Source organism: Ranitomeya variabilis, chromosome 8 (assembly GCF_051348905.1).
Source record: "Ranitomeya variabilis isolate aRanVar5 chromosome 8, aRanVar5.hap1, whole genome shotgun sequence".
In the NCBI taxonomy this organism is placed as follows: domain Eukaryota; kingdom Metazoa; phylum Chordata; class Amphibia; order Anura; family Dendrobatidae; genus Ranitomeya; species Ranitomeya variabilis.
The window spans coordinates 75,592,876-75,605,342 of record NC_135239.1 but is presented as its reverse complement, the minus strand read 5'-3'; positions in this window follow the sequence as shown (position 1 = coordinate 75,605,342).

The window sequence follows — 12,467 nt, the reverse complement described above, 5'->3', positions numbered from 1 at the left end:
TTTTTACCATGTTTGCCAAATGCTAAATCGAAAAAATGTTTGTGTGCCAAGCTGATGTTTTTATTGATTCCATTGTGGTGTAGATATGGTGTTTTGATCTCCCATTATTGCATTTTAATGCAATGTTGCGGTGACCAAAAAAATGTAATTCTGGCATTCTGACATTTTTTCTTGTTAAGCTGTTTGCCAATCTGATTAATTATTTTTATATATTGATAGATCAGGCGATTCTGAATGTGACAATGCCAAATATGTGTATTTTTATTTATTTATTTATTTTTTAAATTAAACATAATGGGGGGTGATTTAAACTTTTATATTTTTTCATTTGTTTTATATTTTTAAAAACCTTTAAAACTTTATACTAGCTTCAATAGTCTCCATGGGAGAATAAAAGCTGTGGTCATCCAACCGCTTGTGCTACACAGAGCAGGACTTCAGCCCTGCTCTGTGTAGCAGAAATGCTCACTTGTTATGAGCGCTGACCACTGGGCAGTGCTTATAGCAATCCAGCAATGAAGGCCACAGGGGACTTCTGCAGACCATGGGTTGTCATTCCAACCCGTCAGCGACCCGTGGTCATGTGACATTGGCGTCAATGGACAGGTTTAGTGACACACTTCCTGCGCAATTATGATAAATACTGCTGTCAGAGATTGACAGCAGCATTTGACAGGTTACCAGCAGCGGGTTGATTGTGATTCCACCTGCGGCTGTTAGGGGCCCTTGTCAGTTGTTCAAATCAGCTGACACGAGCTGGAAAAGATTTGGGCTTAGCGCCGAAGCCCACATCAAAGTAGAAGACCCGACATGTGCGATACATGTATGGCGCATGTCGTGAAGGGGTTAAGTAAAGTGAAGGGAATTAAGAATAGTTTAAAATATTTATTTTTATTTATTTTATTGGAAAATCTCTGCTAATGATGAAGAGGAATTTCACCTTTTAACACACGACACTAAGCATCAAAAGAATGACTTCACTAAAAGAAGATTAAGTTTTGAAATAGCCCAGCCAGAGCAATTGCAAATCTGTGGGTTGTCTAGAAGAGGGCTTTGTGCAGGGGATTTCCTTGCAAGCTGATGGATTTGAAGTACTACTAAAAGGAAGAGTGGGTAAAGACTGCTTAATCTGGACTCCTACCTAAAATACTGAATGCTGTCATAAATTCAATGGGAACTTCAACAAGGTAAAAGTTTTCAGGTGTACATATGTATACAAACATATTATTTTAGTTCTTTACTTTTAATTTTCCACCCAAAAAGATTTCTGTTTATTTTTCAATTGAATTGTACAGAATGCAGGGGAAAAAGTTCTGCAATTTTTCATATGGCATAATTTTTTTAAATGACAAAAAACCTAACTATCATGACTGTTGTTGGATGTTTTGGGACCAGGGGCTCTTTCCTTGTCCATAATGCTAGGGGGTGCCATAGCTCGTCCTGTTATCTGGGTTAGTTTTGAAGGTGAAGATGCCAGGGCCACGGACCTTGCCTCTCCTCCTTAATCCACCCTCAGTTTGTGCCCTTCCCCCATCAAGGGGAGTAGTAGTCCACCGTAGTACACTAACCAGACTCACAAGGTAATACTAACAGGGGTAACAGAAAATGCCAAGCATATGAATATACACTGACATACAGTGGGGCAAAAAAGTATTTAGTCAGTCAGCAATAGTGCAAGTTCCACCACTTAAAAAGATGAGAGGCGTCTGTAATTTACATCATAGGTAGACCTCAACTATGGGGGACAAACTGAGAAAAAAAAATCCAGAAAATCACATTGTCTGTGTTTTTATCATTTTATTTGCATATTCTGGTGGAAAATAAGTATTTGGTCAGAAACAAACAATCCAGATTTCTGGCTCTCACAGACCTGTAACTTCTTCTTTAAGAGTCTCCTCTTTCCTCCACTCATTACCTGTAGTAATGGCACCTGTTTAAACTTGTTATCAGTATAAAAAGAAACCTGTGCACACCCTCAAACAGTCTGACTCCAAACTCCACTATGGTGAAGACCAAAGAGCTGTCAAAGGACACCAGAAACAAAATTGTAGCCCTGCACCAGGCTGGGAAGACTGAATCTGCAATAGCCAACCAGCTTGGAGTGAAGAAATCAACAGTGGGAGCAATAATTAGAAAATGGAAGACATTCAAGACCACTGATAATCTCCCTCGATCTGGGGCTCCACGCAAAATCCCACCCCGTGGGGTCAGAATGATCACAAGAACGGTGAGCAAAAATCCCAGAACCACGCGGGGGGACCTAGTGAATGAACTGCAGAGGGCTGGGACCAATGTAACAAGGCCTACCATAAGTAACACACTACGCCACCATGGACTCAGATCCTGCAGTGCCAGACGTGTCCCACTGCTTAAGCCAGTACATGTCCGGGCTCGTCTGAAGTTTGCTAGAGAGCATTTGGATGATCCAGAGGAGTTTTGGGAGAATGTCCTATGGTCTGATGAAACCAAACTGGAACTGTTTGGTAGAAACACAACTTGTCGTGTTTGGAGGAAAAAGAATACTGAGTTGCATCCATTAAACACCATACCTACTGTAAAGCATGGTGGTGGAAACATCATGCTTTGGGGCTGTTTCTCTGCAAAGGGGCCAGGACGACTGATCCGGGTACATGAAAGAATGAATGGGGCCATGTATCGTGAGATTTTGAGTGCAAACCTCCTTCCATCAGCAAGGGCATTGAAGATGAAACGTGGCTGGGTCTTTCAACATGACAATGATCCAAAGCACACCGCCAGGGCAATGAAGGAGCGGCTTCGTAAGAAGCATTTCAAGGTCCTGGAGTGGCCTAGCCAGTCTCCAGATCTCAACCCTATAGAAAACCTTTGGAGGGAGTTGAAAGTCCGTGTTGCCAAGCGAAAAGCCAAAAACATCACTGCTCTAGAGGAGATCTGCATGGAGGAATGGGCCAACATACCAACAACAGTGTGTGGCAACCTTGTGAAGACTTACAGAAAACGTTTGACCTCTGTCATTGCCAACAAAGGATATATTACAAAGTATTGAGATGAAATTTTGTTTCTGACCAAATACTTATTTTCCACCATAAAATGCAAATAAAATGATAAAAAAACAGACAATGTGATTTTCTGGATTTTTTTTTCTCAGTTTGTCTCCCATAGTTGAGGTCTACCTATTATGTAAATTACAGACGCCTCTCATCTTTTTAAGTGGTGGAACTTGCACTATTGCTGACTGACTAAATACTTTTTTGCCCCACTGTATAACAGAGGTATGCATTGGGAGTGAAGGATGGGGTTAAACCAAAGTAGTAGATGAAAGGAATTATCACAATCACAAAACTAAGCAACTGTCACAGATAAATCTACCAACCAACTATTCAAATTATCACCAACACCTATACTCCTAGCCATGCAGAATAAGCTAGCTCTGACAATATGTGTCTGTCAAGACCCAGATTATATAGGGAATGGGAGTGGCTAGTAGTGCACAGCTAAGAGCCTTGGCTCCAAAAGCTCGCAACAGAGCAGATTAACCCCTGCTCTGCCAAAATAAATTTACAACATTTAATAAGAAGGTGAAGTGCTTCTATTCAGCGCAGGAGTAGGAGAATTCAGGAGCTGAGTTCTTCTGGCTCCTCTGTGTCATAACCCCGTGACACTAACATTTTGACACAAAAAACTGTTTATATCCACTGTATATTGTCAGATTACCAGCATAAAACAAAGCAAAAAATGATTTTGTGATGGTCTGTTACAAGAAATCTAACTTATATGTGTGTATGTGGGGTCATCATGATATGAATTGAAGCCTGTTGCAATATTACATTGTATTTGTTTTGAAAGAATTTGGAGTCTTAAATTAAATATAAGAAAATTCTAGGATGACCACATGTTTATTTAAGTGTATATGTATAATCACATCTAAGCTGCCAGAGTGGATCTCAGATTTGCTTTTATTGAGGAGATGGAGGGCTCTTTATGACATCTATATGATGAATTTCAGACACTGATGGGATGGCCGTTTGAAAGCACAAAGCGATTGCTATAGTTAGCCCATACTACAGAATTTCCTGCAGGCAAGTTGCTGCTAATTTGTAGAATTTTTTGGAGAAAAAAAATGTTCTAAAAAAATTATTACAACTGATACTTTACTGCACCTCTGTGTCTTTAATCCAGTGTCTCAGGTAAAACCTTCTTATTTTGCATTATACATACCGCTCTCTACTCAGACAGCAAATCAATGTAACACAGACTTAATATGTCCACTAGAAGATTTACACCTTATGCAGCTCTACATCTAAAATAGAGACTTCACACTGTCATGGCCTGAAGGACCTGCATAAAATAGCATACAGACGAGTCGAATAGGCAGGCCTATTGCAAGTATTCTAGCAAGAAGTTCATACCAGTATTTAATATTCTTAATTTAAAGTACAGATTACTTTTAGGTTACAAGAATTTAATAAAATAAATGATCAGTGATCCGAAGACCACTTGCAACTTGCAACATCTTTCATACCAGAATCAGCAGGGTCAGCACAACTACCAGCCTGGCCACAAACAGCTTGCTCAGGCACATGCAAGCAAAGCATCAAACTACTAGGGCCAAACGGCAGGGTCCAGAAACACTGTCTGTGGGTGACACCACTCCCTCTTCCCCTGCTCAACGTGCACTCCAATCCCATGTCCATAATGTAGGTGAAGATGCCTCCGACCATGCACCTGTTGTTGCACACTTCCAACCACTGTCAGCAGCCAAGTTCACTTCCTTGTCCCCGTGCAGAATTAACTTGTCCCTACTCAGGCCTTGGAATGCAAGCGTAAATAAGCAGCCACTAATCTGCAGACTACAATACTAAATGGCTACATTTCCAAACTGCTTGCCCTGTAAATGTATCCATATAGTCATTCGCTTCCCAGCGGCCACTATTTCTCCCAGTGTGCCGTCCACAAGCACCGTCTTACACACGCACGTGTCCCATAACATCAGCCGTGCCCTGAGCAATGCTGTTACTGGGAAGGTCCACTGAACCATGGCCACGTGGACAAGTACATGTGGCAAGAGTCGCTACATTTCCCTGATGGCAAACTATGTGAACATTGTGGAAGCCGGGACTCAGTCGGACTATGGGATGGGATACGTGCTACTGACACAGAAGATTTCAGGTACTGGTTCAATCAAGTTTTCCCCTAACTTCTATAGCAGTTCTTGCACCTCCTCCTCCCAGAGTGATCTGTCGCTTTTGCCCCTGAACCTGCAACCAGGCATGGTCGTGTGTGACAATGGCTGTAACCTAGTGGCATCTTTGAATATTGGCAATCTTGCACATGTAAAATGCCTGGCCCATGTGCTCAACTTAATGGTTCAGTGGTTTCTCAAACCTATCCAGATCTGCCTGAGCTACTTTTGAAAGTATGACACGAGTTTCCCCATTTCCGCAAGTCGGCTACAGCTGCCGCTGCCCTGGCAGTGCTGGAGCAACGTTTGCAACTTCCAGGTCACTGACTGGTGTGCAATGTCACCACCCATTGGAACTCAATGTTACATTTGTTTGCAAGGCTTTGTGAGCAACAGAGGACAGTAGTAAAATACCAGCTACAATTTGCCTGTCAGTATTCCGGTCAGCCTCCGAACATAAGAGCTGATGAGTGTGCATGGATGTCTGACATTTCTGCGGTTCTCCCAAATTTTGAGGACTCATCCAAGATTGCGAGCGGTGATGATGTCAAAATCAGCTTAACCATCCCGCTTCTCTGTCTACTGAAATGCTCACTGCTCACAATTAGTGTTGAGCGATACCGTCCGATACTTGAAAGTATCGGTATCGGATAGTATTGGCCGATACCAGAAAAGTATCGGATATCACCGATACCGATACCCGATACCAATACAAGTCAATGGGACACCAAGTATCGGAAGGTATCCTGTATGATTCCCAGGGTCTGAAGGAGAGGAAACTCTCCTTCAGGCCCTGGGATCCATATTAATGTGTAAAATTAAGAATAAAAATAAAAAATATTGATATACTCACCTCTCCGACGCAGCCTGGACCTTACCGATGTAACCGGCAGCTTCCGTTCCTAAGAATGAGCGCTTGAAAGACCTTAGATGACGTCGCGGCTTGTGATTGGTCGCGTGTCGGTCACGTGACCGCTCACGCGACCAATCACAAGCCGCGACGTCATCTAAGGTCTTTCAAGCGCTCATTCTTAGGAACGGAAGCTGCCGGTTACATCGGTAAGGTCCAGGCTGCGTCGGAGAGGTGAGTATATCAATATTTTTTATTTTTATTCTTTATTTTACACATTAATATCGATCCCGATACCGATTCCCGATATCACAAAAGTATCGGATCTCGGTATCGGAATTCCGATACCGAAAATATCGGCCGATACCCGATACTTGCGGTATCGGAATGCTCAACACTATTCACAATTAAAAAGGAAGCATTGCAGGCAGAGCCAAATGAAATGGTGCAAAAAAACTATACTGTATAGGATGATGCTTCACAGCCCAGCCTCATCTCATCTTCTCAATGTGTATTGGGTGATAATGAGGAGGAGGAGGAGGAACAGGAGATGGTTGCCTGTGCTACAGACGGTACTACCCATATCACCTTAATTCCATTTGTTCAGCATGGATTGCCTGAAGACAAAGAGGAGTGGTAGGACAAGGAGGTGAATGAGGTGAAAGAGGACAAGGAGTAGAAGATGGACAGTTGTTCTCTTGTTGGAGACAGGGATATCTTGGCTGTTGGCAGTCTGGCACACATTGCTGAGTTTTTGTTCTGCTGCCATTCCCATGACCCTTGTATTGTATGCATTTTGGCCAACACTAATTACTGGTTGATCACCCTTCTAGACCAATGCTACAGGAGAACTTTCCATCTCTCCTTCCTATGGTGGAGATGTCTAATAAAATGTTGCAGTACCAGAAAGCCCTAGTTGAAGAATTCTTAAAAAAATTCCCATTTGACAACACTGGCAGCAGAGGTCACAGTTCTTTGGACAAGCCAGGATTAGAGATGAGAGAGACACACACCAGATGCAGCAAAGGCAGTGGAATACTCTCAAATGTTTTCAACAGTTTTCTCAGACCCTCCCATCTCCCAGGCCCTGATGCACTAGGTACTCTGACAAGGAGGGAAAAGTTTTGGAAGATGCTGAAGGAGTACCTTACCAACTATACCAGCATCCTCCGTGATTCCTCTGTGTCTTGCAACAATTGGGTATCCAAGCTAGAAACACGGCAAGACCTGTCTCTCTATGCCTTGAAGGTCCTGGCCTGCCATGCTGGGTTTTGTCAGAGCGGGAATTTAGCACCACCGGGGGTATTATAACCTATAGGGTCTTGACCTACCCTTCTGGGTTTTGTCAGAGCGGGATTTTAGTACCACCAGGGGTATTATAACCTATAGGTGCATCCACCTGTCAACTGAAAATGCTGACAGGCTGACGCTTATCAAAATAAACAAGGGCTGGATTGGCCAGACTTCTCAACATCACCGGATGTCAGCAACGGAACATAAACTCAAATACTGTGGGGCTTTTTTTCTGGTCTATTCCCATGCATCCTGTTGTGAATTTGGATTCTGGGCTCCCCCGGTGGCCGCTTGTGGAATTGGACTTGTCATCCTCTTTCCTGTTTCACCTGATTCCATCAGTAGTGGGTGTCGCTATTTAAGCTCATTTCTCTGGTGGTTTCTTGCCGGTCAACAATGTTATCTGATGCCTCTCAGTGCTTGTTCCTGCTCCGGAGATATCACAAGGCGCTGATGTTGCTAATTGGTCCCCTCATGCTGTAGAGGCCTTTCAGGAGCTTAAGCGCCGTTTTGCCTCTGCCCCTGTGTTGCGTCAGCCTGATGTGAATCTGCCTTTTCAGGTTGAGGTTGACGCTTCGGAGATCGGAGCTGGGGCAGTGTTGTCGCAGAAAGGTTCCGACTGCTCCGTCATTAGGCCTTGTGCCTTCTTTTCTCGCAAATTTTCGCCCGCAGAGCGGAATTATGATGTTGGGAATCGGGAGCTTTTGGCCATGAAGTGGGCGTTTGAGGAGTGGCGCCATTGGCTCGAGGGGGCTAGGCATCAGGTGGTGGTATTGACTGACCACAAGAATTTGATTTATCTTGAGACTGCCAGACGCCTGAATCCTAGACAGGCGCGCTGGTCTTTATTTTTTTCTCGCTTTAATTTTGTGGTGTCATACCTACCGGGTTCTAAGAATGTTAAGGCAGATGCCCTTTCTAGGAGTTTTGACCCGGACTCTCCTGGTAATTCTGAACCCACAGGTATCCTTAGGGAGGGAGTAATTTTGTCGGCCGTTTCTCCTGATCTGCGGCGGTCCTTGCAAGAGTTTCAGGCGGATAGACCGGATCGTTGTCCGCCTGATAGACTGTTTGTTCCGGATGATTGGACCAGCAGAGTCATCTCTGAGGTACATTCTTCTGCATTGGCAGGTCATCCCGGAATTTTTGGTACCAGGGATTTGGTGGCAAGATCCTTCTGGTGGCCTTCTCTGTCACGAGATGTGCGAGTCTTTGTGCAGTCATGTGACGTTTGTGCTCGGGCCAAGTCTTGTAGTTCTCGGGCTAGCGGATTGCTGTTGCCCTTGCCTATTCCTAAGAGGCCTTGGACACACATCTCGATGGATTTTATTTCAGATCTGCCTGTTTCCCAGAAGATGTCTGTCATCTGGGTGGTCTGTGACCGTTTCTCTAAAATGGTCCATTTGGTTCCTCTGCCCAAGTTGCCTTCTTCTTCTGAGTTGGTTCCTCTGTTTTTTCAGAATGTTGTCCGATTGCACGGTATTCCTGAGAATATTGTTTCTGACAGAGGTACCCAATTTGTGTCTAGATTTTGGCGGGCATTCTGTGCTAGGATGGGCATAGATTTGTCTTTTTCATCTGCTTTTCACCCTCAGACTAATGGCCAGACCGAGCGGACTAATCAGACCCTTGAGACATATCTGAGGTGTTTTGTCTCTGCTGACCAGGATGATTGGGTTGCTTTTTTGCCATTGGCAGAGTTCGCCCTCAATAATCGGGCCAGTTCTTCCACCTTGGTGTCCCCGTTTTTCTGTAATTCGGGGTTTCACCCTCGATTTTCCTCCGGTCAGGTGGAATCCTCGGATTGTCCTGGAGTGGATGCGGTGGTGGAGAGATTGCATCACATCTGGGGGCAGGTTATGGACAATTTGAAGTTGTCCCAGGAGAAGACTCAGCGTTTTGCCAACCGTCATCGTCGTGTTGGTTCTCGGCTTTGTGTTGGAGATTTAGTGTGGTTGTCTTCTCGTTTTGTCCCTATGAGGGTCTCTTCTCCTAAGTTTAAACCTCGGTTCATCGGCCCTTATAGAATATTGGAGATTCTTAATCCTGTTTCTTTCCGTTTGGACCTCCCTGCGTCCTTTTCCATTCATAACGTTTTTCATCGGTCGTTATTGCGCAGGTATGAGGTACCTGTTGTACCTTCAGTTGAGCCTCCTGCTCCGGTGTTGGTTGAGGGTGAGTTGGAGTACGTTGTGGAGAAAATTTTGGACTCTCGTGTTTCCAGACGGAAACTCCAGTATCTGGTCAACTGGAAGGGTTACGGCCAGGAGGATAATTCTTGGGTCAATGCATCTGATGTTCATGCTTCTGATCTTGTTCGTGCCTTCCATAGGGCTCATCCTGGTCGCCCTGGTGGATCTGGTGAGGGTTCGGTGCCCCCTCCTTGAGGGGGGGGTACTGTTGTGAATTTGGATTCTGGGCTCCCCCGGTGGCCGCTTGTGGAATTGGACTTGTCATCCTCTTTCCTGTTTCACCTGATTCCATCAGTAGTGGGTGTCGCTATTTAAGCTCATTTCTCTGGTGGTTTCTTGCCGGTCAACAATGTTATCTGATGCCTCTCAGTGCTTGTTCCTGCTTCTAGACAACTACTAGATAAGTTGGACTTTTGTCCATGTTTTGTTTTGCCTATTTGTTCCAGTTCACAGCTGAAGTTTTGTTACTGTGTCTGGAAAGCTCTCGTTGATCAGGGATTGCTACTCTGGCGTTATGAGTTAATGCCAGAGTTTAAGGTAATCTCTGGATGGTGTTTTGTTAGTGTTTTTCTGCTGACCATGAAAGTATACTATCTGTCTTCTGCTATCTAGTAAGCGGACCTCAAATTTGCTAAGACTATTTTCCTGCTGCGTTTGTTGTTTCATCTGAACTCACCGTCATTATATGTGGGGGGCTACTGTCTTCTTTGGAATATTTCTCTAGAGGTGAGCCAGGTCTTATATTTCCCTCTGCTAGCTATTTAGGTCTTAGGCCAGAGCTGGGCATCTAGCGATAAATAGGAAATGCTACCTGGCTATTTCTAGTTGCGCGGCAGGCTTAGTTCATGGTCAGTATAGTTCCATCTTCCGAGAGCTTGTCCCTCTATAGGCTTGCTATGATCTCTGCCTGCAGAGATCATGACAGCATCCATTCTCATCCAAACATGGGACTATGTTTCAGGATTTTGTGTATTTTGTGTTGTCCTTCTCCTTCTCCTCCACCACCATATCAACAATGTGATTATGCTACCATCACTATACATTTTTAAGGGTGTTTATGATACCTGCTTCAAGAATTTTGAGATGCCTACCTCTAATATTCTTTCATATATATGTATACCACCCCAGGTGTAAATGGTTTTCAACCCATGCACTTAATGCATGCACATTACCAGTCTAGGATACTTACTTGTTAATAATGGGGGAAAAAAATTTCTGAAGCCCTCCACTACTTCATTTTAAAGGGTTATTGGAGTGTCTCCTTCTAATGTTTGGCATGTCTTGCGTTTAGTGCATACGCTTTACCAGTGTAGGACACCCACTCTTTAGTAATGGGAAAAAATGCTTTTCTAAGGTTCCACTTTTTACTTGAGTAAGCATTTATGAAAACCAAAAGAACCAACGGGTAAGGCTGGTTTCACACTTGCGTTTTGATCTGCAGCATGCTTTTTTTTCTATACTCAACATTAAAAAACGCATGTGTTTTTTAGCATGCGTTTTGACGCGTTTTCGGCAATGCATGCGTTTGACGCGTGCGTTTAGTTGCAGAAATGCAACCTGTAGTAATTTCTAGCGGCGTTTTTTTGCCGCAAAAAAACGCATGCGTTTATTCGCGGCAAAAAAATGTATTGCTGTCTATGTAAACGCATGCGTTTTTAAGCACATGCGTTTGCTTGCATTAAAAACGCATGCGTTTTTATAGAAAAACACAAGAAAACACAAGAAAAAAACAAGAAAACCCTAACCCTAACCCTAAACACAAGAAAAAACAAGAAAACCCTAACCATAACCCTAGGGTTACTAGGGATCCTAACCCTAACCCTAACCCTTAGGTTAGGATCCATAGTAACCCTAGGGATCCTAACCATAACCCTAACCCTAGGGATCCTAAACCTAACTTTTAGGGTTAGGGTTAGGATCCTAACCCTTAGGGTTAGGGTTAGGATCCCTAGGGTTAGGGTTAGGGTTAGGGTTAGGATCCCTAGGGTTAGGGTTAGGGTTAGGATCCCTAGGGTTACTAGGGATCCTAACCATAACCCTAACCCTAACCCTTAGGATTAGGGTTAGGATCCTAACCCTTAGGGTTAGGGTTAGGGTTAGGATCCCTAGGGCTAGGGTTAGGGTTAGGGTTAGGATCCCTAGGGTTACTAGGGATCCTAACCCTAACCCTAACCCTAACCCTAGCTATTTCTGTTTATAGTGGGTTTTCTAGTTGATTTTGATGATTGGCAGCTGTCACACACTTCTCAGCATGCGTTTAAAAAACGCAAATGCAGGAAAAAACGCATGTAAACGCGGCAAAACGCCGCGTTTTTTTCTGCATGCAAAAACGCATGCGTCTAAAAAACGAAGAGTTTTGCCGCGTTTACATGCGTTTTTTCACCACATGCATTTTTTTAAAAAACGCTGCAGATCAAAGCGCAAGTGTGAAACCAGCCTAATATATGATCCAGTGCCTTGTTGTGGGCTTTCAAGTGGTCATGATGCAGGGAATTGACACTGCATACAGGAATTTATAACCGGTACAGAAGACTTTGTACAGTTAGTACAGAAGATCCTGGTCTACTCCATATCAGGCTGAGTAGATGCAAAACTCTCCACTATATTCCCCATCAGGGTCGATGAAATAACAGTCCTTGATGCTGCTACGTTAAACTAATCGCTTTTTACTGGAATAATTCAAATAGATTCCATTCTCCAATAATACTGCTCTTCTCTGAAATTCATCTATGATGAGGTGTGGCAGTAGAGATAGCATATTATATGCATCTAGTCAAAGATCATTGCCTTATGAATTATGATCCTTGCTGCTTTTTTTCATATACTCATTGACAGATTCATGTTTTTTAAGGTGATCTAAGCTCATAAATTCATTAAAGCTTCCAGTGTTGCTTTCGTTCCTCCAGAGTTTGTTGCTTCCATGTACAAGAAAAAAATCTTTTTAGGGCCGGTTCGAATCCCTTCTATTTTT